The 24,572-nt window shown below is 44.1% G+C and overlaps 1 protein-coding gene across 8 annotated transcripts in view; it reads left to right on the top strand.

Annotated features, from left to right (window-relative positions):
• Window positions 1-10,233: 10,233 nt before the first annotated feature.
• The window catches only part of FYN (FYN proto-oncogene, Src family tyrosine kinase), a 184,743-nt gene continuing 170,404 nt past the window's right edge, over window positions 10,234-24,572 (top strand). For 3 of the 8 annotated variants that reach the window (XM_073337073.1, XM_073337071.1, XM_073337072.1), the window contains exon 1: window positions 10,236-10,659. The gene's annotated coding sequence lies outside the window, so the exon portion shown is untranslated. Of the gene's footprint in view, window positions 10,660-24,572 lie in introns of all 8 variants that reach the window. The other 5 variants (XM_073337078.2, XM_073337076.1, XR_012158024.1 and 2 more) reach the window with 4 other exon arrangements.

Raw genomic sequence — 24,572 nt, 5'->3', positions numbered from 1 at the left:
ACAAAAAGTGGGAAGCATTATCTCCTGCAGATGTAAACCAACTTGTTTGTCTGAGCGACTGGCTGAACAAGAAGTAGAACTGAGTAGACTTTTAGGCTCTAAAATTTACATTGTTTTATTTTTGAATACAGTTATTTTTTGTACATAATTCTACATTTGTAAGTTCAACTTTCATTATAAAAACAACAAGGAGTTTGGTGGCACCTTAAAGACTAACAGATTTATTTGGGCATCAGCTTTCGTGGGTAAAAAACCCACTTCTTCAGATGCATGGAGTGAAAATTACAGATGCAGATGTTATACTGACGCATGAAGAGAAGGGAGTTACCTCACAAGTGGAGAACCTCCAGTGTTGACAGGGCCAATACAATCAGGGTGAATGTAGTTCACTCCCAATAATTGATGAGGAGGTGTCAATTCCAGGAGAGGAAAAGTTGCTTCTGTAATGAGCCAGCCACTCCCAGTGCCTATTCAAACCCAAATTAATGGTGTTAAATTTGCAAATGAATTTTAGTTCTGCAGTTTCTCTTTGAATTCTGTTTCAGAAGTTTTTTTGTTCAAGTATGGCTACTTTTAAATCTGTTATAGAATGTCCAGGAAGATTGAAGTGTTCTCCTACTGGCTTTTGTGTGTTACCATTCCTGATGTCCAATTTGTGTCCATTTATTCTTTTACATAGAGACTGTCCGGTTTGGCCAATGTACATGGCAGGGGGCATTGCTGGCAGATAATGGCATATATCACATGATAAAGAGATTGCATTACATTACTTATATGAGGTGAATTAAAAAATACTATTTCTTTTTTTTTTACAGCACAAATACTTGTAATCAAAAATAAGTATGAAGTGAGCACTCTACACTTTGTATTCTGTGTTTTAATTGAAATCAACATATTTGAAAACGTAGAAAAACATCCAAAATATTTAATAAATTTCAATTGGTATTCTATTGTTTAACAGTGTGATTAAAACTGTGATTAATTGCGATTAATTTTTTGAGTTAATCATGTGAGTTAACTGCGATTAATTGACAGCCCTACAAAAAATTAAAAATTCTGTGCACAACATTTTAAAATTCAGCAAAATTCTGTATATTTTACTTGTCAAAATAACGCAATATAATCATGCTGGTTTCAATTATTTTTGTAATTTATTTAAACTACAATACAATGGATGGAGAACAGGAGTGGCGAGCATTGGAGGAAATCCTCAAGCCCCCTCTGTCAAATAGTAATTTAGCTAGAATTGACCCTTTACTTCTAGTTATTAGTCAACAAATATATGCAGCCACATGTTCAGTGTTATATCATACAGAACCGAAGAGCAGGTGAGGGCTGGGGACTCAAACTCACAATTTATACTGGCTACTGACCATCTCCAGAAAGGTCAGTAGCAAACAGTTCATGAAGCACATTTTGATAGGAAATTTTTTCAATCAAAAAATTTAGACCAGTTCTAATCACTAAAGCACCACAAGTATTTATAAGGCCACACTGCCCTTTACAATAAGGCTCCTTTACACCACTTTGGAAATGTAAAGGACCCTTAAAATTTTTACACCTATTTTATACTCCTGGGGGAATTCACTAAGAACAGTGGGAACAATTCACTAAGCAGGCAGGCTGCTACATTCTGCTCTGCCAAGGGGAAAGAGCCTGCTCCGTGCCTATCTCCTCAGAAACACCTCAAAGCCCTGCCCCTCCATGCCGAACATGCCGCAATAGTGAGCAAGAGGGACAGAGTGTCTCTTTCTCTCATGACTGCCCAGCCCCTCCTTCACCCCAACCTGGTGGTGATTTAAGTCTCAATTGGCTGCTCTGGGTGCCCAAACTGTACTGCTGGGAAGGGGTGTATGAGAAGGGAAGCACTTGTGGCTTCCCTTTGCTTCCACATCAGAAGTAATTTTTCTGCCGGGAAGCAAACAAATCTGAGGGGGCCATGAATTCTGCACATACGCAGTGATGCAGAATTCCCCTAGCAGTAGAGAGTGTATTCACTCCCCTTAATCCACAAAAGTTACAAGCACCACTTTCTCACTTCTGCTTGAGATTCATAGAGTAGAGAGGCATTCCCAGGCATGGTGCATATGGCCCAGGGTGGAGGGGGCGAGCTGGCACAGTAAGGAAGGGGGAGCTAATGGGCATGAGTATATGTGGATAGGGCAATTGAACTGAATACTGACACCATTTTCCACAGACAGTAGTGACTTTAGCTGATACCTCACTCCTGAGGGTAACAGAGGCTGAAAGGGAACAGCTTCTGCACACGTGCAGCTGCAGATCGGGTCTGTATGCTGCTAGCCTGTGTGCTGCAATGATGCCTGCTGAAGTAATTGCTGAGCGGTGTGGGAAAGTATACTACCGTGGTGGAAGAAATAAGGCAGCCCTCCCCAGAAATCTTTGGCAGAGGATTGAAGACTACCTCCAGGAAAGTTTCCTTGAGATCTCTACGGAGGATTCTTGGGATAACCTTGTGTACATAAACAAACAGTTCTGAAGGGTCCCCTCTGCCTACCTGTGGAGAAGCAGATAGCAACTCAACCTCTATCAGTTCATAAAATCATAGAATATCAGGGTTGGAAGGGACCTCAGAAGGTCATCTAGTCCAATCCCCTGCTCAAAGCAGGACCAATCCCCAACTAAATCATCCCAGCCAGGGCTTTGTCAAGCCTGACCTTAAAAACTTCTAAGGAAGGAGATTCCACCACCTCCATAGGTAACGCATTCCAGTGTTTTACCACCCTCCTAGTGAAAAAGTTTTTCCTAATATCCAACCTAAACCTCCCCCGCTGCAACTTGAGACCATTACTCTTCGTTCTCTCATCTGCTACCACTGAGAACAGTCTAGATCCATCCTCTTTGGAACCCCCTTTCAGATAGTTGAAAGCAGCTATCAAATCCCTCCTCATTCTTCTCTACCGCAGACTAAACAATCCCAGTTCCCTCAGCCTCTCCTCATAAGACATGTGTTCCAGTCCCCTAATCACTTTTGTTGCCCTCCGCTGGACTCTCTCCAATTTTTCCACATCCTTCTTGTAGTGTGGGGCCCAAAACTGGACACAGTACTCCAGATGAGGCCTCACCAATGTCGAATAGAGGGGAATGATCACGTCCCTCGATCTGCTGGCAATGCCCCTACTTATACATCCCAAAATGCCATTGGCCTTCTTGGCAACCAGGGCACACTGATGAATCATATCCAGCTTCTCGTCCACTGTAACCCTTCAATCCTTTTCTGCAGAACTGCTGCCTAGCCATTCTGTCCCTAGTCTGTATCGGTGCATGGAATTCTTCCATCCTAAGTGCAGGACACTGCACTTGTCCTTGTTGAACCTCATTAGATTTCTTTTGGCCCATTCCTCTAATTTGTCTAGGTCCCTCCGTATCCTATCCCTACCCTCCAGCGTCTCTACCTCTCCTCCCAGTTTAGTGTCATCTGCAAAGTTGCTGAGGGTGCAATCCACACCATCCTCCAGATCATTAATGAAGATATTGAACAAAACCGGCCCAAGGACCGTACTTTGGGGCACTCCACTTGATACCGGCTGCCAACTAGACATGGAGCCATTGATCACTACCCATTGAGCCTGACAATCTAGCCAGCTTTCTATCCACCTTATAGTCCATTCATCCAGCTCATACTTCTTTAACTTGCTGGCAAGAATACTGTGGGAGACCATGTCAAAAGCTTTGCTAAAGTCAAGGAACAACAAGTCCACTGCTTTCCCCTCATCCACAGAGCCAGTTATCTCGTCATAGAAGGCAATTAGATTAGTCAGGCATGACTTGCCCTTGGTGAATCCATGCTGACTGTTTCTGATCACTTTCCTCTCCTCTAAGTGCTTCAGAATTGATTCCTTGAGGACCTGCTCCACGATTTTTCCAGGGACTGAGGTGAGGCTGACTGGCCTGTAGTTCCCAGGATCCTCCTTCTTCCCTTTTTTAAAGATGGGCACTATGTTAGCCTTTCTCCAGTCATCCAGGACCTCCCCCGATCGCCATGAGTTTTCAAAGATAATGGCCAATGGCTCTGCAATCACATCCGCCAACTCCTTTAGCACTCTCGGATGCAGCGCATTCGGCCCCATGGACTTGTGCTCATCCAGCTTTTCTAAATAGTCCCGAATCACTTCCTTCTCCACAGAGGGCTGGTCACCTCCTCCCCATGCTGTGCTGCCCAGTGCAGTAGTCTGGGAGCTGACCTTGTTCGTGAAGAGTTATTTCACTACCTCTTACCATGATTAAAAAAGAGTAAAGGAACAGATGTGTCCCTGCAATACCACAGCAGACTGCATACTTACCAGTGGTTCCTTCCCTTGCATCAGGCTGGCACATGCTGGACTGTAAGAACTAGCTCGACTGCTCAGGAGTCAAAAAATGGTCCCGGCCACAGCACCACTGTATCTTCCAGTCACCCCATTCTCTCTTCTTCAACCCAACACCTTTTCCTCAGGATTCACAGTGGTGGCCTGGGACTCCAACTCCACCGAAGTATCCATGGGGCCATTGAGGTTGGAGGTGGGGTCGCTACCAACAATGGCATGGAGCTCCTTGTAAAAGTGGCTTGTCTGCAGCTCAACATCAGGGCAACTGTTTGCCTCCCTGGCCTTCTGGTACACCTGCTGCAGCTCCTTGATTTTCACTTGGCTCTGCTGCGAATCCCTCTTGTAGCCCTTTTCCACCATGCCCCAAGTGATCATAGATGTTGATGTTTCTATGGCTAGATTGGAGCTGTGCCTGCACAGCCTCTTCTCCCCTCAGACCCAGGACATCTACTATTTCCTGCGTACTCCAGGCAGGAGTGCATCTGCAGCATAGAGCCAGCATGGTCATCTGGACAGTTGCTATGTGAGCTCTCCATGCCAACCAAACAGGAAATGGAAGTTCAAAAATTCCTGGGCCTTTCAAAGAGGAAGGACATGTTCCAGTGTACCTGACCCCCGGGCAGCAGAGTTCAAAACGGTGACCAAAGCGGTCATGGTGGGGCATTGTGGGACATCTCCTAGAGGCTACTAAAGTCAACATAAGTAGCATAGTGTCTACACTGATACTGTGTCTCCCTAACTTGCAGAGCTGAAGTATTAAGATGGCATAATGAGCGAATTACATCAGTGGGAGCAACATTTTAGTGTAGATGCTTACAGTTAAGTTGACGTGAGCTCCCCTGTGTCGACATAACTCTGTAGTGTAGACCAGGCCTGAGTATTTAGGAATTATAGCTGGTGGTGGCTAGACTAATCAGTCAAGTCCGCTTTGCCATTATGAAAAAGAAAAGAAACTCCTGCTAACATGGTGAGATGTTTCAGGCAAATACTGCCATCCTGTTACAATATTACAGACAAGTTCAGATTCTTCCCCTGCACTGAAATTATTTTATATATACTGCCATACATGAGTCCACAGCTGATAAAATATACAAAACTAAAACCAGAATGGATAGAAGCCCTTGTCTCACAGTGTAAAGGCAGAAATAGGTACAAGAAAGATAAAGGACACAGGATGTAATGCTGGTAAACCGGGTACCAGATGTAGCCACAGCCATAGGTGTTAGCTAAGAACTGACAAACTCACACCTGGAAGCCAAACATACACACCTTGGAAATGCTACATGCAAGGAAGCTCATCTCATGGACTGGAAGGCCAAATGTAAAAATGAAACAGGGTCACAAGAAAACTTTTTATCTCTTTGCTGTTTGAACTCTCACAGCAACCACCAGAGGTTACTCCAGAGTCCATCCTAAAAGACATTTTGAATTGACAGATTACCATATCTCTGTCATTTTTGGGAATCATGGGTGACAACTCATTTGCGCGTACACGTTTGCTTGCTTTAGCCTGAAAATAACTCTCATTTATTACAGGATTGATTACAGGCATTGTTTTTGGTGTAAGATCTAGGGTACCAATTGATCTAGGATAAGTGATTGGTCTCTTGGGACTGGAAGCAACCTGAATATGTTGTTGGTTTTGGTTCAAGTGACCCTGTAGGGAGAAATGAGAGCTGCTGTGCAAATTATGTCGCTGTCCTTTTTGAAATAAATAAAAGGTGGAGGACTCCTCTCAGATCTCCCCAATGACTCCTAAAGGTAGATGTCTTGATGTCATCTCACAATAGTGGTGGAGGCCAGGGGCTAACAGCAATTGAGTGTGTATATTAGGCCAGATACCTGCTTCTGACAGCTAGACCATTTCAAGAAGCAACTCTCCACCAAATCTTCCCTCTCCAGCAGTGGCACTTCAGCAGGGAGGCAACTCACTGGGATAGTGCTTGTTTCTATAGACTTTAGGATAGTCTGGAGTTGCCATAAAGAATTACCACAGTAACTCCTCAGGATGCAAGAATGAGGCAGTTGGCTGGCCTTCAATTTTGGAACTACCCTCCCCCTCATGCCTTTTGGTTGTACTTGCCCAAATCATTTAACTTTCAGGGGCACATAGCCAAGCAAATCTATTTACCCAGGCTTGTGGCTGATGTGGTATTGTTCGGGTCTGCTTTCATTGACTGGTTGGTTGGTTTCTGGTTTGGGATGAAGAGAAACTGGTTTTGTTTTATTTTCTTTATGCAGTCATATTTTTAATTCAAAGCATAAGCACATAAAGCCTGGGATAGGCATTCTTCTTTTTTTAAAATATAAATTAAAATAAAAAATGGTATGTGTTTTGCTCCACTCCACTCCATGCGGGGAAGAGGGCATTTGGCCTATTGATTAATTGCTGTAGCATCCAAGATCTATTAACTTTTGGAGAGTTAAGATTGTGCATGGCCCTGCCTGAGTGCGCAAGGGTGGAGGTTTAGGAGACAGGACACAAGAAGACTTCAGCTTGAACAACTTTGTAGGGGCCAGGCATAAACCCTGTCATTGCATTGCCTGAGATCAAGCTTCACTGGAATCCCCAAAGCTAGCAGGGCCATAGTTCTACTCTTCTTCCACATTGCTTTAGCACAACAAAGCTAGACTGCTACTGGAAAGAAGCACTGCAACTGTTCAAAGCAGGGGCATGCATAGGAATAAAAATTTGGCTACTTTTGGAGGGGAATTTTCTGTGTCCTCTGTGACCGGAAGAGCTGGCTCTCCCCTTCCCCCCACCCCCACAGCTAGAACAGCTGGCTCTCCCCCCCTCCACCCCCACAGTTAGAGGAGCTCACTCTCTCCTGGCAGCAGGAGGAGCTGGTTCTCCCTGCTGCAGCCCCATGACCGGTGGAGCAGGCTTTCCTCCCCTTCCCCCCCCCCCCCCCCCCCCCCCCCGTGGCCAGTGGATCTTACTCTCCCTGGCAGCCAGAGGACCTGGATCTCCCCCACAGTCCCAGGACCGGAGGAGCTGTCATCTTCCGCCCCGGCCTGGGGCCAGATGAGTTCTGTGCCCCCCAACCCGTACTTGACCCCCCTCCTTCCCCCCCGCACACGCCCTTGAAGCACTGTGCCTGCCTCGGGTACAATGGATGAAATCTTGGCCTCCTGGAAGTCAATGGGAATTTTGCTGTTGAGTTCAACAGAACCAGGATTTCACCCAATATTTCTGAGACTGCATCTCCACACTTCCCCCACACTAACACTAATTTAGAGCCATAATGTAGCCCTTAGAGTTTAAGATTAAGATTGCATCTATTGTTTACCTGTTTTTCATTGTATTTGTTTCTCTTCTATATTAGTTCAACTTCCTTGTTAATGTTTATAAACTCGGTAAAAGTAAAGGCTGTGTCTACACAAAAATGGGTTTGCTGGAATAACTCTACTACCAAACTTTCTTAGCAGAAATGGAGTTTATACAGACAAAGAGGTTTTTTACGAGTATAGTTTTCACCAGTTCCCCGAGCAACAGAAGCTCTACTGGCAAAAGGACTTTTTTTGCCAGTATAACTGCATCTACACTAGGGTATTTGCCAGCCTACCTATATAGACTGGGGTATGGGTTTTTTTTTCATATGCATTACTATGCTCATAGCTATGCTCTTAAAACTTTAAAGTATAGACCAGGCCTAAAGATAGAAAAGTCATATTAAGTACTGGTTTAACTGAGACTGGGAAGGAATTTGAACGGTCACTTAAAATCCTGAGAAGTTTTGTTTGTTTGTTCATGCTTCTGTATTCAAATTATAACTTCAGCAACAACATTGTAGGCCCCACATAAAGTTGTGCAAATAACTGATTTTTCCGTTCACTGGCAGTTCTGAAAAAAAATCAGTTTGAGTCCACATGAATTTGTTAAATGTTTTGGTTCATCCGAATCTACATTTTTTGGCAAAAAACAGTTTTGTTCAAATTTTTTTTCCCAGCTGTGGCCCAACATTGTCCCCACGTTGTGCCATGAACTCCCATTGGTTTCAAAAGGAGCTTCACATACAAAGTCACTATATATGCACACCAAGGTCCTGAATTAAAATGAACAGACAAAAACAATCTCTACAGAAATCCAGGAAGCTGAAGTGTTCTTGTTGTAATCACACTGCTGTGGGCAGCCTGATAGGAAATAAGCTCCCAGTTGAACATATTAAGACTATAATTCCATCAAGAAATTCTTTTGACATCATAAATCAACAAGATCAAATGCTTCACTGAGTTAAATATCAGAAACCCGAGAGGAAAAATTTAGAGGGTGCAGTCTTATTAAATATAATACAAGTTTTAAATAAATTATTCCTGCAGATCTTGTCTCTTATTTTCTTTCCTCCCCCCTTCTGTATTTCATCCCTCACCCAGAGAATCTTAATGGTGACCTCAGCAATGTTAAGGGAGAATAACCTCTCAAATATAATGAATGCGTGACAGTCAGATGTACTCATCTGTTGAAACAAACGAGCATCTGAGGTTACTGTTAAGGTTTTGCTTTATAATGCAAGTTTGAAGTTGGGATACATATTGCTTTTCAATAGGTGTTGGAGGTGGAAGTGAAAGCCTTACGGAATGTTGGAGTGTTGGTGACAGTGTAGTAGGCAATGTGGAAGTGGCAATGAACACAGGAGACTTTTCCCTTCATTTGTTGTTTCCATGTTTGGTGAAGTGTGTCCTTATTCAACCAAAACAAAATTCTTGTGTGTTTATTTACACTACTGTACTTCCTGGAAGCCCCAGTCAAGAGCAGGGTGGGGAAGGGGAACCTGTGCTATGTGCTGTATAGACATAAAAATAGACACAAACTCAGTCTGGAAGAATTCATAACCTAGTAATATCCATCTCTGGAAAGTGCTTTGTGATCCTTGGAGGAAAGGCATTATATAAGTGCTAAATATTTACCATTAATTATAATTAAAATAAATGAAAATGGTTATAACCACAGTACTGGTACATTTTACTGATAGTATTTTCTTATATATTGCCAACCCCAAGCCTACAAATGTCCTAAATTGTTTGTTTGTTTGTTTGAATAGAGTGTTATTTTTCTTTTCATTCTTGTTTCGGAGCTTTAGGATACATTTATTTCATATTTTCCTCTGCCACCATGGTGCAAGAGGCTAGTTTTAAAAAATAAATGGGAACTCACAGTCTCATATAATCACTGGACACCAGGGGCTCGTGCTTTGAGAAAAACACCAAATATTTCAAGTGAGCAATAAAATATCAAGAGCCGGCAACACTGTGACCTCACATTGCAAAATATTAGAAGTCTGGATGGGCCCTAACCAAAAGCCTACCATATGTGATGGTCCAGAATCCAGCTTTGATTTGAAGAGGGTCATTAAAGCCACCATGGGCCTATCCAAGCCCCCAGTTCGGAGCTTCTGCATTTTTCCTGGGGAGAAGAGGATGGTTTAAACCCTCCAACCCAGGGCTGTTGGCACAATTTTTGTAGTGGGGGTGCTGATGAGGGAAACCATACGTTGGGTGTTTATTATTACTACTTCAAGCCAGGGGGTGCGGCAGCACCGCTACTTCCAGCCCCACTGCTCCAACCTTCTCTGAACTTTGCTACCTGCCCCCAACCATCACTAGTCAGACTGGAGAACGCCCAGGTGCCCCTAGCCTTGGCGTCAGTGTGCAGCCGGAAGGGACCATTGCTGGGATTACAGAGCACAGCAGGGCAGAGGGGAGAGCGACCGGCAAACGAAGGGTGCTGTGCCTGATGCTACCGCTCTGCCAAGGCACCAGCCCCACCTAGACACCCACCCCGCTGCAAGCCGGGGGCGCCCAACCGAATACACCGCACTCCTCCAGCTCCTCCTCTGCCGCCGCCTGCCAATAACTGCGGCAGCCCCCCTCCCCAGCCGCTGCGCCTCGCCATAGGCCGGCTGGGGCTGCCAGTCTCGGGCCGCCCCCGCGGTGGGGGGACCCGGCTCCGGCGAAGCAGCGCGAGTTGGCCGGGGGCGCGGCTGCGGTTGCGCCATCTGTCAGGCGGCGGGGGAGAGAGCCGGAGCCGGAGCCGGAGCCGGGCTCCGCCGCTGTCGCTGAGGCGGGGAGGACGCGGCGAGTCGGAGCGACGCCCCTGCCCGCCCGTCTCCCTCCCTCCCCCGGCTGCCGCCCGCGCGCCGCTGCCTCGGCTCCCGGGGTCTTCGCTGCCTGGGCGCGGCGCCGCCGGAGCTCGCCCCGCTCCTTGCTGCGCCCCCGTGGTCCCTGGAAGGGCCGGCGTTGGCGGGCGGGGAGGAGTCACCTGGGGAGGGCCCCCTGCCGCGAGGGGGATGCTGTGAGCCTGGCTTCGCCGCGCCAGCCCCGCGCTGAGCCTCAGGTAAGGGAGCGAAACCCCCGGGGGCCCGGCTGCGGCCCGGGGGGGAGAGGTGTTTCTGGGGGGAGGAGGGGATGCTGCTGCGCCGCCGCCGCCGCTGCTGCTGTGTCGTTTCCTTTGTGTGGGTGTCGGTGGGTGTGTGGGAGGCTTTCTCGGGAGAGGTCGGGGCAACGCTGCTGCAGGTGCCCTCCACCCCGAGCCCCCTGGCCTGGGCGTGCGGCTGGAGCCCCGCCAAGGGGAGCGGTGCCAGGAGGGGAGGGGGAGAGGCTGCGGATGCAGACGCCTTCCATCAGTTTTATGTATTTTTCCTTAAACGTTTGTTTTTGGCTCCCCCTCCAGTAGTAGTTTACCCCCAAGAAAAACCGAAGCTTTATGGTTGCTGGTGATCATGTGGCCCGGGGGGTGGATTGTTGTGACCCTGCTGAGGGTGAGGATGATGGGCGATGGTAAGCGAGTTCTGGCAGAAAATAACAGGCTTGCTGGAGGGGGGGGGGGGGAGCCCGTGGTGCTGTGCGGCTTGATCAATTCACGTTTCTGTTTAATTTTTTTGTGGCTCTGAAGCTCTCTAGCGGAGCTAAATACGAACTATGATGTAATCATTTAATAATTGATGCTCGTGTGTAGCTGGGCTCTGACCCATGCTGCCTTTCTCCTGCTTTGGACCATTTGCATGTTTTTGGTTTTGTCCCATTGCTATCCCCACCCCCATTTTAACTCTTGAACTGCAGGCTGAGGCTTTATTAGTTACTGAGCTCGCAAGAGGTAACTAAGATTCATCACAGGGGTTTACTTTGCTGCAATTTAGGGGAGAGAAAAGGGGGAGGGAGGAATAATAAATAAAATGACCCTCATAAATCCCTCTTAAATTTTATAGGATTTGTGTGTGTGACAAAGGGCCCTTTCAGTGAAGCAAGGCACAAAATGCCCAAGGGTGGTAGGATTTGAAAGGAGGTTTGCTTCTTGTTTCTTTTCTCTGTTCCCTGCCCTGAGGCTTCTCTCTCTCCAGATGAAGCTGCTGATCTGCTCTCAATTCCTTTCCAGCCACATTTAGATTAGTGAAAGATACCAAATGCCACACCACGGGTGCCAACATTTTGCTGCATCTGCAAAGCTACAGTATATATGTAGTCAGAGTTTCTTTAATAATGTTAAATCTGGTTTCTACTGCCTCAATAACTTGCCTTGCTGCTGCTCCATGTGGATTTCTTTAATTCTAAAATGAGAACATAATAGCCTCATCCATTCAGTAGTGATGGGGGAGGGAGAGAGAGATGGGGCTGATGCTTAAGGAGAAGATTTTTGTCAAGTGCAAGGGAACACAGTGCAGTTTTTCATCAGTCATGTTGATATATTCTGTTTCTTAGAATGATTAATAACAGAGCTGGTTTGTAAAAAAACACAGAGTACTGAAAATGCTTTTAGAGACCTTGTTACTTTCCTGCCTGTATGCAGCCTCCTTACCTCCCACATCCTTCCTCTAACCACCCAAACGGCTGTCATACTTTCCAGTTTTCTAAATATCTGTTAACTGGTACTCCCTTGCCAATGCTCTGAGCAATTGCAGGTGAAGATCTTTTGCTTATATGTTTGTAGAGGAAGTGGGTTTGTTAGGGTTTTGTCTAGCTCCCGTAGATAAAGAACAGTAAATTAAAGGGACACTGTCAACTTGAAATAAAGACCATTTCAATAATGAACTGAAAGTAGTTTCCAACACTACACTCACATGCTGAGTTTTGTGGTTTTACAATCACATTTTCCAATTTTTTAAAAATAAGTCTGTCACAGGAGATGAAAACCTACACAGAGAAAACTGTATATAAAGTTCTGTTAAATGAACAAAGCAAACTAAGTGGGGGCAATATATAGGAGGAAAATGTCTTTTTAATATTTGTTATAACCATTTTAGTTGTTTTTGTAACAATAGTGATTTTTTTAAAGTTAACCAAAAGTGGTGTCCTTATTCCCCCCACCTTTCCCCCCGCCAGTTGAAATCATCCAAGCCAGCAGTGCAGAAGATCTTGGAATAATAGCGAATTCACTCAAACCTTTAATGCTTAATGCACATTCTAAGAAAAAAAATTAGTTAAACCTAATGGATGTCCATTATGTATGATATTTACATCAGAATAATTTTTAAAACAAAGTGTCTTGCCCAGGTTCCTCTTGGAAAAAAAACAGAATCACTTTTAATACATTTTGTTAAGTTAGTGACCAGTTTTTTTCATTAAAAGTAATGTGGCTTAATAGCTGCCTTTTCAGTTATAATATGGACTAAGTTTTTTTCATTCCTGTTGTTCTGTAAACTCATGTGAGAAGCTCACTGGAATATTCAGATTGTTCTGGTGGATTTTTTCTGTGAGTCTATTAGTATTAAGCACTAACGATAAAATAACTTAGAAAGTATCAATATGTGAACTCATTTCAATACCATGTTTGTGCAATAGTAATGATTTCCTTCATCGGGGTGTCTTCTGCGAGGCAATTAACTTTGACATTATTATGTACCCTCAGCTCTGGACACACAACTGAAGTCATGCTATATTATCTTTTGATAAAATGTGTAATAGCATGGGGATATTACTTAATTATAAACTTTAATATAACTTAACAGGAAATAGTTTTCAGAGTGGTTGAATACAGCCCTTATTAGGCAATAAAGGACACCTGCATGTAGAGATGAAAAAATATTAGGCAGAGCTGTCAGTGAAGATATTATGGAAAAAAATAACCTTTATTGTAGTTTAACTTCACTGTTAACACTGATATTAGATTTTTAAAAAATAAAACCAGTTAATATAAAAGTTCAGAGTAAAATACAAAGAATGTTGTAAAATCAATTGTCTTAATATAGTTGTAATTGTTAAACAATTACATTGCATGAAGCATCTAAGAAACGTTTTCCAAATGTGCACAAGTGGAGTATAGTATGAAAAGGACCTTTGGGGCCAGTGGCTCTATGGGCTCGATTAGAATGAACACGCAGGCATGATATGATTTTTATTGTCTAATAAAAATTCAGTTAGACAAGTTAAAACTACATGGTCCCTCCATGATGATTTAATGTTGTGTATACCTCACGAGTGTCATATTTTCAGTTGTTAGGAAGCATTAGTTCTGCATAAATTATTATGTATTCAAAGCATTGTACATATGAGCTTATCACAGTTCTGCGTTTGACATTGTGTACTCTTACTATGATCTTTCTTCAAGAGTAAGAGAACTAATAATGCCCCCCACTCTGCCCTCCAAGAATTCACTGTACTGATTGAGTCACTGCTAGAAAAACAGGACTTGACCCTGCCAGCCCTTGCCTCAGTAGTCTCATTGGTCTAGCAATTAAGGATTAGTTCGGTGAATAAGGGCTTGCAGGTTTTGGATCTGTATGTTGCAGGTCAGCAATTTATTTAGTTTTTCAGAGATGCTGAGCACTTGTAGTGCCTGCTGACTTCAGTTAGCATTTCAAGTTCTCATCACTTATGACAAAGGCTGTTATTTTACTTCACATTTGTAAGCAACTGTCCAAAAAGGCATCTATCCTAGAATGTACAGTCCAGATCTTCAGAGCTCTGTAGGCTTCTAACTCCTGTTGGTTTCAAGTGGAGTTAGGCATATAAATACCTCTTGAAGATATGGGCTTAGGTGCCATTGACACTTACCACATCAAATGGAAAACCAGATTCTTATACACTTGTGTATGTGCTTAATTTTACTCATGCAAGCAGCCTCATTGAAGTTAGTGTGAATACTTATCTCTTCAGGAATACGTGTCTCTTCAGGAGTGGGGCCCTAAACACAAAACTAATAACTTTGACCATCAGTAACTAATTAGGCCTTGCAGCAAAGGAAAAGTATTCCATCTTCTATCTAGCGCTGGCTGAAGGATGACCGTTCGATTTGCGAAGGATTTTGAAATTTAGCTTCATTTCAAATCAGAACAACACTCTCAAAATTCTCCACAAAGGAAAATTGCTAAGCTTTTTTTGTTTCAGGGTAGTTGCGACCTTTTGTTTCAACTTGGACTCTTATTTTATACTGTGTAATTTGACTTTGTTTCAAATTGCGTTAAGCTTCAAAACAAAAATTAAAATGTTTTATTCTGAAAATGCTGAAATAAGATGTTTCGCCGTTGTCAGAATGTTTTGATTTTTTTGTTCCAAAATGAAACTTCTGCAAAATTGAAACTAATCTTGTGAAGAGTTTCAATTTAAATGGAACTCCATTTTCCATTGGAAAATGAGTCTGAATTTTTTCCTCACCAGCTTTACCCGCTGAATTCCATGCGTTAGTCAACATTCCTGCTATGTGTCCCCAGCCCCCCAAAATGCGCCTCACAAAAATAACTTGTTTGGGCGACCTCAGAACAGGAGAGGAAGTGAGTTTCAGAACTGAGAGGCCAGGAACCTGTATCACTTGATTTTGAGGGAACTCTAGCTTAAACACCCTGCTTATCCCAACTGTGGAAGCATAGCACAGGTAGCGAGACTACTAAAAGACTATCCCAGAGTTGGACCAAGGTCTTTATTTAGCATAAAACCTTTTTTTAACTGAAAGGATTACATTAACTCCAGCAAAGCCTTATCTCTGAAAACATTCTTTGACTACGCAAATAACTTTGCAGAGTTTTTGTGAGTAAGCAAATGAATTACACAAAAATATCTTTAATCAAAGAGCAGCTCCAAGTTTAGTAAATACCATACTTCATGCTGAGACCCAATGCAATAAAATAAACTATGTATTGCAGTTGTGAGGGCTGGAGGCAAGCAAATAGAAGGGAGGAGGAAAAATCCCCAAAAGTAGCAGAAAGGGAGGAGAAGAGCCAACATAATATGCTCCCTCTTCTCTTGAGCCCACATAAATCCATGTCAATGCCATGCTGTAGGCATGCAGTAATTGTAAGGAGCTGGAAAGAGTGGGAAGTTGCTCCTTGTGGCATGCTTATCTCTGAAACAGGTGGATGTCCAGTGAGCTGTGCTGCCAGGGGAGAGTGCTTCACATCATCTAATTGCACTTTACAGTTTTTTAGGATAGCATTGGAAAGAACTTTGTAGGACAGCATAAAGGAAACCCTGTAGCATAGCTCTAAAGGTAAGTGCTAGTTAAAACCTAGAGCCCTCATTGTGAAAACAAGGTTAGGTTAATCTTGAGTCACAGGGTTTATGGTTCAGATGACTCACGAAGTGTCAGTTCTAAAGCCTTAAGAAGCCCTCTTAAAAATATTTTGTTAAATGACTACATTATGTCACTTTTAATGAAGTGACTGAAAATTGTTCTGAAGCTGAACTGACAGTAACAGCATGATGTGCAAAGAAGTAGTAGAGAGCCTAAAAAAGGTAAGAGACGTGTCAGAAGCCAAGGAGATATCTGGATAAAGAGGTGAAGAGAGCTCAAGGAGCTTAAAAGTAGCAACAGAGAAAAGGAAGGCTCATGCAGAGGTGATGTCTGAAGAATGTAGATGCATCACAGAAAGACCCTTTAATTTTAAAAAAGAAAAAAATCCAGTTTCATGGCAGACACTCTTCCTGAGACCTTATGAGAGAGATTCAGGCATCGCATTATGTATCTATACAAAAATGAATAGAGTTTTGTTAAAGCTTCCATTTCAGTGCAAACACAAATCAGCAACATTTAAGCATCTGTTAGCTGGGTTACTATTTAGAAGACTAGTTTTCAACCTTTTTTTCATTTGCGGACCCTTAAAACATTCTGAAATGAGGTGCGGACCTCCTTTGGAAATTCAGCCTGTGGTCTGCAGACTGCTACCGTAGAAGTCTTAGACTGAAAACTGACTGAATAGAATTCAACTATAAACGTTGCATATGCTCGGCATGGCATTTGACGCAGCGTGAGAAAGAAGCCCACAGTTTAGCACCCTTTGGTAACAGCAACGCTTACAGGTCAAAACACGGATGTGGAGCTATTCACATACTTTTGATCAATCAGGAAAACAGAATGCCTTTTCTGGAATCTGAAACTTTATTTTCCTCGTCACTTCTCGCAGTCCCATTAGACATAGTCTGAAGACCCCCTCATGGATCTGATTACCACAGGTTGAAAACCACTGATTTAGAATATAAAGACATATGGACCTTTCACTGCATCTCTTCTACTTTAGAATGATGGATACTTCAAAGAATGTAACTTTTGTTGTTCAAACATAGGTTTATGGGCCACATTCAATGAAGTTGAGTCCAATTATGCCAGCAGTGAACTTGCCCCTTAACTGTCAGGAATATAAACTAAGATGTGAAATCCAATTTATGGCTTACGTGCCATTTTAGAAAAAGAAAATTTCTCAAATATTTCTGTGTGATATTTACAGAGTATATTGGGGTGATAAAAGTCTTGTCCCAAACAAGTTCCCATAAATTGCAGAATTCACTTAGAGCTATACGACTTGTGGTATTCCAAATTCAGGGCTACAAACCTTTATATTGTAGGAGCATGCGTTTGCAATTCAAGCTGCTGTTTTCCAAATAATCAACCAGTTTATAAATGCTTTTGATTTTTTTCCCCATTTATGACATGAATAAATTTTGCCTGACCTTCAGCAACAGGGTAGCTTGAGGGATCAAATTGCAACATACAACATTTTAGTTCCCCAAATCTACCTTTTCTGGTGTTGGTTGGTTGAAGATATAGGATCCACAGGCAGGCAGTCTTCCTTTAAGTTTGTCTCTATGGAATTCGAGATAGAGCCTGCTGTGGGGGGACTAGCTTAGCACCAAAGAGAGTGCTCTGCAAATCCACTAGCCCAAGGTGAATGTAGTGGTTGGACTATTGGAGTGAAAAAAAATATCATTAGTCTGTTTTTAATCACTATCATAGTAAAGGGAAGATGAGTAGATGTGCATGAGCTAGTAAATTTTGTGACCTGTTAAGCCCTCCTTTTAATTAAGTGGTCCATTATTTGTACAAAAATAACTTTTTTTTTTTAATATTTACTCTTTGAAAGATCTCCAAGATACGATCCGTTTGCGAAAAGATGAAGTATGCACCTTATGTTTTTGCACTGTTCATAGCACATCTTGGCATTTTATAAAAATCATACTGTCAAGATAGCAAAAATTGGAGTTAATGGTAAATTTGATACTGTTGTGAGTACAGTATAAATGCCTCAAGACTTTTTTTTTAAACCCAAGGAGAGTCCTAGCAGCTTCCGCTATTCTACAGCGCTTTTAATTTTTCTCTAGTAAAAATATTATATATGATCACCGTTCAAAATGTGTTGAATATTTGACATGCTTGCTTTCTTACTCTTCTTTGTTGTATGCGTTTGTCCGGTCTTCATTTGTCAAGTTAGTTCCTGCTTTGGAAACATTGTTTCACAAGTATATTAGTGAAGGCTGATACTGAGAACTTATCAGCCAACATCCTACGACTCATGGGACGGCATTAAGCATGGAGTAAAGGTTGTCAGTATTTTACATGTTCAGTTTTGATTCACATTAATTCTCCCTAGACTTTGCTTTATACTAATTAAGTCCCCATAAGTTGTCCTCAGCTGGTCACTATTTTACAACTTAGCATAAGACAGGAAGGTAAGATGACATTTTGTCATGGGGCTGACACCATTGCTACTGTATCTCGTTCACTTTGTCTGTGGGGATTATAGCAGGTATGATGGAGCTATTAACTCCATTATTGTTCAGAGTGAGAAAGTTTGTAACTATGGCTGGGTTTTTCTTTATACATATCTCACTAAGAAGCAATGGGTTTGATATCACCACATCTGCATGGGTAAGTGTAAGACTAGGAATAATTGCCTCTACTTTTCCAGTAGGGGAGTTACTCTTCTGCAAATAATGTCTCTTTAAAAAAAAAAAAAAAAGTGAAGTTAATTTTAGCTGGTTTTTAGTCCATCTTGTAGATGGGCCCTCTTGGAGTCTCTCACTATCTACTCTGTTAACATGCTAAAACAGGCTCTCTGTCTTATATTTTGCAGTGGATGGGGATCTATTGCTATCTGCTCTTTAGAATGAGAGAGAGGGTGTTTAGGAGACATGGCTGCTTCTTTTCCTCACTCAGCTATTGTCTTGCTTAGTCATAAATTCTGTGCCTCCATCTTTTCTACTTTACAAAGAAGGGTAAATTACCTTATTTTACAAGTGCTTTAAGATCCTTGGTCTGAAGGTACTACTTGTGTTTATCAGTTTTACTACATTCTAGCATTAGTGATTGTAGTGAAGCGATGACTCACTGGCTTCATGCCTCCTGCTGGTCGTTTGGGAATTAGCTCTTTTGTAGCCTCAGAGTGTCCTCTGCTGTTTGGTGTCTTGCCTGCCTTAGGGCCTCTGTGTCCCTCCTGGACCCCGGTGCCCCTTACCCCCACGCACTGGGTCTTCCTTCCCAGGGGAACCCCCAACCCTTTACACCCCCCTTGCCTCAGTGGCTACTGCCAGTCATCATCTAGCCCCCTCTAACTGGGGCAAATTGCAATCTATAATGGCCACAAGGGGGTTGGACCAGCTACCTCTGCCTATCCCCGGGCTGCCCATCTGCAGCCCCAGTACCTTCTTAGGCCTTACCCAAGGCCTCAGCCTGGGGAGTTGCCAGGCTGGAGCTCCCCAGCTCCTTTGCCCTTCCCTAGCACTGCTCAGCTGCAGGTACCCTTGCTCCTTCAGGCAGCTAGGTCTTTTTCTCTCCAGAGAGAGAGGCTCTGCCCTCAGCCCTTTTATTGGGGTCAGCTGTGGCCTGATTAGCAAAGCTCCCACCCAATCAGCCTATCTTTTTAGGAGTGGGGCAGTTGCCCCCCTACAGTGATGTACAGTAACTAATGCTGAGGGACCCTCCAATGGGTTGGCTTGAATTCCTCAACCCCACAGTTCATCCAAATCCCCTGTGAATATTTTTAGTTTGGAAATCTGAGTAATAGAGTTGCTTGCAAGCAGGGCCAGATTAACCTTTTGTGTGCCTGGCACACAACATATTTGTAGCCCCCCCATGAGAAATTATTGTAAAAGACAGGAGATCGACACAGAAGTTGTCTTTGACACAGCTGCACAAGTTTATTTACAAGTTTCAGTTGCAGATGGAGGTGGCTGCCACTAGGGTACCATCAGTGGTAGCCCTAGGGAAAAAATTAAATTATAAAAGAACAAATACAAAATAAAACCTGGTGGATAAAAACTGCTATTGCAGCTGAAGGTGGTGTGGTTTGTGATGGTCCTTCGATCCTGTGATCGTAAGTTTCATGCCACAATCTTGGACCAGCCCCTGAGAAAGCTTTGTCTCCCACACAGACAAGCTTTACCCTACAGGTAGAAAATTATCTTTGCCTGACTAGCAAAGTTGTAAATCATGATCTTCATCCTGGAGCTTCAGGCAGTCTTTGAGATATGCTGGGCCTCGGCCATTCAGCGTGAAGTGAAATAGTTATTTTAAAGCAAGTTTAAGAGCTCAACAGAAAATGCTCATGGAAACAGAGCAGAGAGAGAAAAGAAACACACTCCTCTCCATGCCTGGTTGCAATATAATAAGTCCATCATACCCATCTGCATTAAATACGATTACGGGAGCAATCACACTCTTCTCATTCCCCATAAATAAGCCAAGGCTCATGCAGCTGCTCCTTAAAAGGTCACAGATTATGTCAGGGCACAAATCAAAACCTCTCTCTCTCTCTCTCTGAGAAGGAACATTCCCCATCCCCTTGAGTCCCCCTTGCCGAATATTCTGCCCAGGAGTCAGGGAGCTTGAGGCTGCATGTTTGGGAAGACAGGGCGGGAGGGGAGCAGAGTGGATCAGACAGTCTCTGGGACTTCTAACCAGCTTGCTTAGGTCACCCATCCCCTGGACTGTGTATGGGTGCTCAGCAGGCACATGGCCCTGTGCCTTGCTGAGAGATGGCACCCTTCCAACCAGAGCATGAGGCGCCTAGTGAGTGATCACTTCCCCCTCACCAGGCCTGTGCACTGAGAAAGTTGGAAGCTCAAGTCCCACCCATGGTTGGAGTGAACTTGGAAGGCCAGTGTCCCTAGCCCGTGCCGGGCAGCTGAGCTCCCCCTCTCCCAGGCTCCGGCTGTCCTCCCTGCACCTCATCTCGCAAAGACAGGAGCACAGCCAAGGGGCTGACCCACAGCCCCCAGCCACTGGAGCCTCACAGAGTCATTCCAGGCAGGGAGAGGCGCTCAGTGGGCACCTTGCTTCCCCTCCCCAGGCAACGATGGCTCTGCATCTGGCTGCCAGCCACAAAGTCCAGCCAAAGCCTCCAGGGGGCACAGGCGGCGGCTGCCCCAGTACCAGGTGCGCTCAGCAGCCCGGCCAAACAGAGCTCCCAGTCTGGGCTGCCTCAGTATTGGTTATAGGCCCCTTCTGCACATGGCCCCGGCACCATTGTAAACCCAGTATTGCTTGCAAGATATTCAGGTCAGAAATCATGGGGAATTTCCTTTCTTCTGGAACTTTTAGGGCCTGAGAGACATTCTCTTTGTGCTTTAAATCTCTCCTATATAAAAAAAAGTCAAGTTTGGATCCAAACAAGTGCACTCATCCTTACTGCTACATACTATATACTCTGGATGCAACCCATGTAGAGTAAATGGCATATGTTAGATAATGTAACCACACTATGTGCATTATTAATGTTGGATTATAACAACTTTATCAACACTTCTTAAAAAAAATCTGAAATTTCTCTTATGCTAGAGAGGTTGTATTGTTCTTTGCTCAAGCACACATTAGTACTTAACTTTGATTTCAGCCTGCCAGAGTTAGAGGTTTTCTTGGTGGTAAAGGTAACTAAATGAACAGGCTGACTGAGAAAAGAGCCCTCAGGAGAAAAATCTTATGAAAAAAGAACTCTCTCTTCCTTCTACTTGAAGTTCAGTGGTTACCTTTTATGAATGAGGGGAACTAGAGGACAAGCACTAGAGTTGTCAGCCTTCCTCACTTAAGCCAGCATTACTGGCATGCTGAAAACTGGAGCAGAATGTCTAGTCTTAACATCCAAGCAGGGATGCCAAAATGAATAAAAGAAATTACAGACTAAAGAAAACGTGATGTGTACCTCATCAGCTCTGGTCAGTCATTATGTATTGAATAGTAAAAGCATCCAGTTTATAAGAGAATTTTTCTGAGAGTCTGAGAGCAGCTCCAGTGGCTCTCGTGTAAGAGGTAGAATAGAAGATGGTAGTGGGGGGATTGGGTTTTCTTTTTAAGTTATTACTTTTAGGCCCTCTGGTGTTGATCTGGTTGATCAAATGGTTTTTAAAGGTGTGTTTAATGTTTTTACTGTTTCCAAAACATAACTTTTTCAAGAGTTAAATGACTTGATTTATGCGTTAGTATGCAGAATATTAAAAGCTGTATTCGATTTCTCCCTCAACCCCGTTCTTAGTTTTGATAGTGAGAACTGCTGTTAGGAGTTAGTAAGCATAAAAATTACAAGACTATCACATGATTCATTGAATAGTGGATGGTGTAAGGCCCTTGAATGTAGTATTCATGGTGATTTCATTAAGAACTCATTTAAACCACTGTAGGGATATTTTTTCCATGCATAAGAATTTGTCAAACAAGCCAGCCAAATTACGTCTTTGTGGTCAACTGTTTAATGATGTGTCATGTAAACTACATCTTACTCAAGTTAGATTTAATCCTCTTATGGCTAATATAGTTCAGTAGAACTATTTGGTGGGGTTTAGTTTGGTTTATTAATTGGTTTCGGAGCAAAAATGTGGTGTAGCAAAGCAAGGACTCACCGGTGTGGTGCCTCCTGCTGGTCATCTGGGAATTAGCTCTTTTCCAACTTTAGAGCGCCCTCTGCTGGCCAGTGTCTCGCCTGCTTCAGGCCCCCCATGTCCCTCCCAGACCCCGGTGCCCTTTATCTCAGGGCATCTCCAGAAGTACCCCCAGACTCTGGGTCTCCACACCCAGGGGAAATCCCCAACCCTCTAAACTGTGGGTGGGTAAGCTTTTTGGCCCAAGGGCCACATCGGAGTGCAAAACTGTATGGAGGGCTGGGTAGGGAAGGCTGTGCCTCCCCAAACAGCCTGCCCCCTATCTGATCCCTCCCACTTCCTGCCCACCCCCTCAGAACCCCCCCCGCTCCTTGTCCCCTGACCGCCCCTCTTGAGACCCTCCCGACCCCTAACTGCCCCCCATGACCCCACCCCCATCTAAGTCCCCCTGTCTCTCCCCCCCCCAAACCTCTGCCCTATCCAACTGCCCCATGTTCCCCATCCCCTGACCACCCAGGACCAATGCCCCATCCAACCACCCCCTGCTCCCCCAAGTTCTCCTGCCCCCTATCCAACCCCCCAGCGCTCACCTCCTTACCATGCTGCTCAGAGCAGCATGTCTGGTAGCCGCGCTGCCCAGAGCCACACATGCTGCCCAGCATGAGCGCACAGCCCTGCTGCCGAGAGTGTTGCCCACATGGCGGCATAGCTGTGGGGGAGGAGGGATAGCAGGGGAGGGGCCAGGGCTAGCCTGCCAGGCCAGGAGCTCAGGTGCCAGGCAGGATGGTCCCGTGGGGCCATAGGTTGCCTACCTCTGCTCTAAACCCATCTTGCCTAAGTGGGTGCTGCTAGTCATCATTTAGCCCCCGTTCACTGGGGCAGACTGCAGTCTGTAATGGCCACTTATCATTGGCAAGGGGTTACTGCCTTTGCCTGTCCCCGGGCTGCCCCAATACCTTTCATAGGCCTTCAACAAGGCCTGCAGCCTGGGGGTTTACCGGGCTGGAGCGCCCTTTTCCTTTCCCCAGCACTACTCCACTTCAGGTACCTTGCTCCCTAGTCCTTCCCACTCCAGGGCTAAAGTGAGGCTCCTGGCTGGCCCCTAGCCCTCTTATCAGGGCCAGCTGGGCCCTAATTGAGCTTGCCCCAGCTGTGGCTGCTTTCCCAATCAGCCTAGCTTTTCTGCTTTCACTCCTTTTCCCCAGCCCTCTGCAGGGCTGCTTCTACTATTGGCTCCCCAGGGCAGCCCTCTTTCAGGGCTGTTTTAACCCCTTCAGGGCCGGAGCGGGGTGACTACCCCATTACATGTGGTCTTTAGCCAAAACTTTAGGCCTAATCCTGCACCTATCGAAAGTAATGGTGAGTTTTGTCTTTTTACTGTGGTGCGTCCAACATCTAACTCCTGGGTGGGGAAGTAATATATAAAGAATAAACTTGCTTTATTGCATTAGAAAGTACTTTATGAGAGAAGTGACCTAAAAAGGATTAGCTGGTTAAATGTGCATTATTATGCTTATTGTGCACTACAACAAAATACCTTAAAATTTAGAAGACACTCACTACTTGATCGTAAAACTTGTTTTAAAGTCTAGTTTTAGGCATAAAAAATACATAGGCGTTACTTCAATGTATCCATCCCCCAGGAGGAGGGATTACTGTAATGCTGACAGGGAGTTGCACCTTTAACAACTGCCCAGAATTGCAATCGGAAGACATAACACAATAAGAATCTGCACTGCAGTTATAAGACTTTATTTCTAGACACTATTGCATCCTTCCTTCAAATCATGTTACAATGAGAGGGAGAATACTTTTTGACATACTACATATAGTAATACAACTCAAAGGCATTGTCTTGTCTTGTCTGCAGGGTAAATTTATGTAGGCTGTATATGTGCTCTTGTATTTGACAAATTGAATATATTTCAAATCATTATGTAAATTGATTCATGGATTCAATGTTGTGCAACGTCATAATTGAACAATAGTTGCTGGTGTACTCCAAAGATGAAAAAGCAGAGAGAGGCTTATTTTGTTCCATGTTCTTGTCAAAACCTGTGTGACGATGCAGGGGAAGTTCCTATTTCTACTTGCTTAGGAAGTCTTGCTAATGGTTCCACCACGTATGTGAGTAACCTGGCCATCCCAAACTTGTGACAGTAAACACTTGGTATTGTGCCATCAGTTTATATATGTACGCTACTTGTTTTGGCTGAGAAAATGTGAAGAGGAAATGGC

Source organism: Lepidochelys kempii, chromosome 3 (assembly GCF_965140285.1).
Source record: "Lepidochelys kempii isolate rLepKem1 chromosome 3, rLepKem1.hap1, whole genome shotgun sequence".
NCBI lineage: Eukaryota > Metazoa > Chordata > Testudines > Cheloniidae > Lepidochelys > Lepidochelys kempii.
Note: the sequence above shows the minus strand (reverse complement) of the source record. Positions and strands in the feature narration are given on the sequence as shown.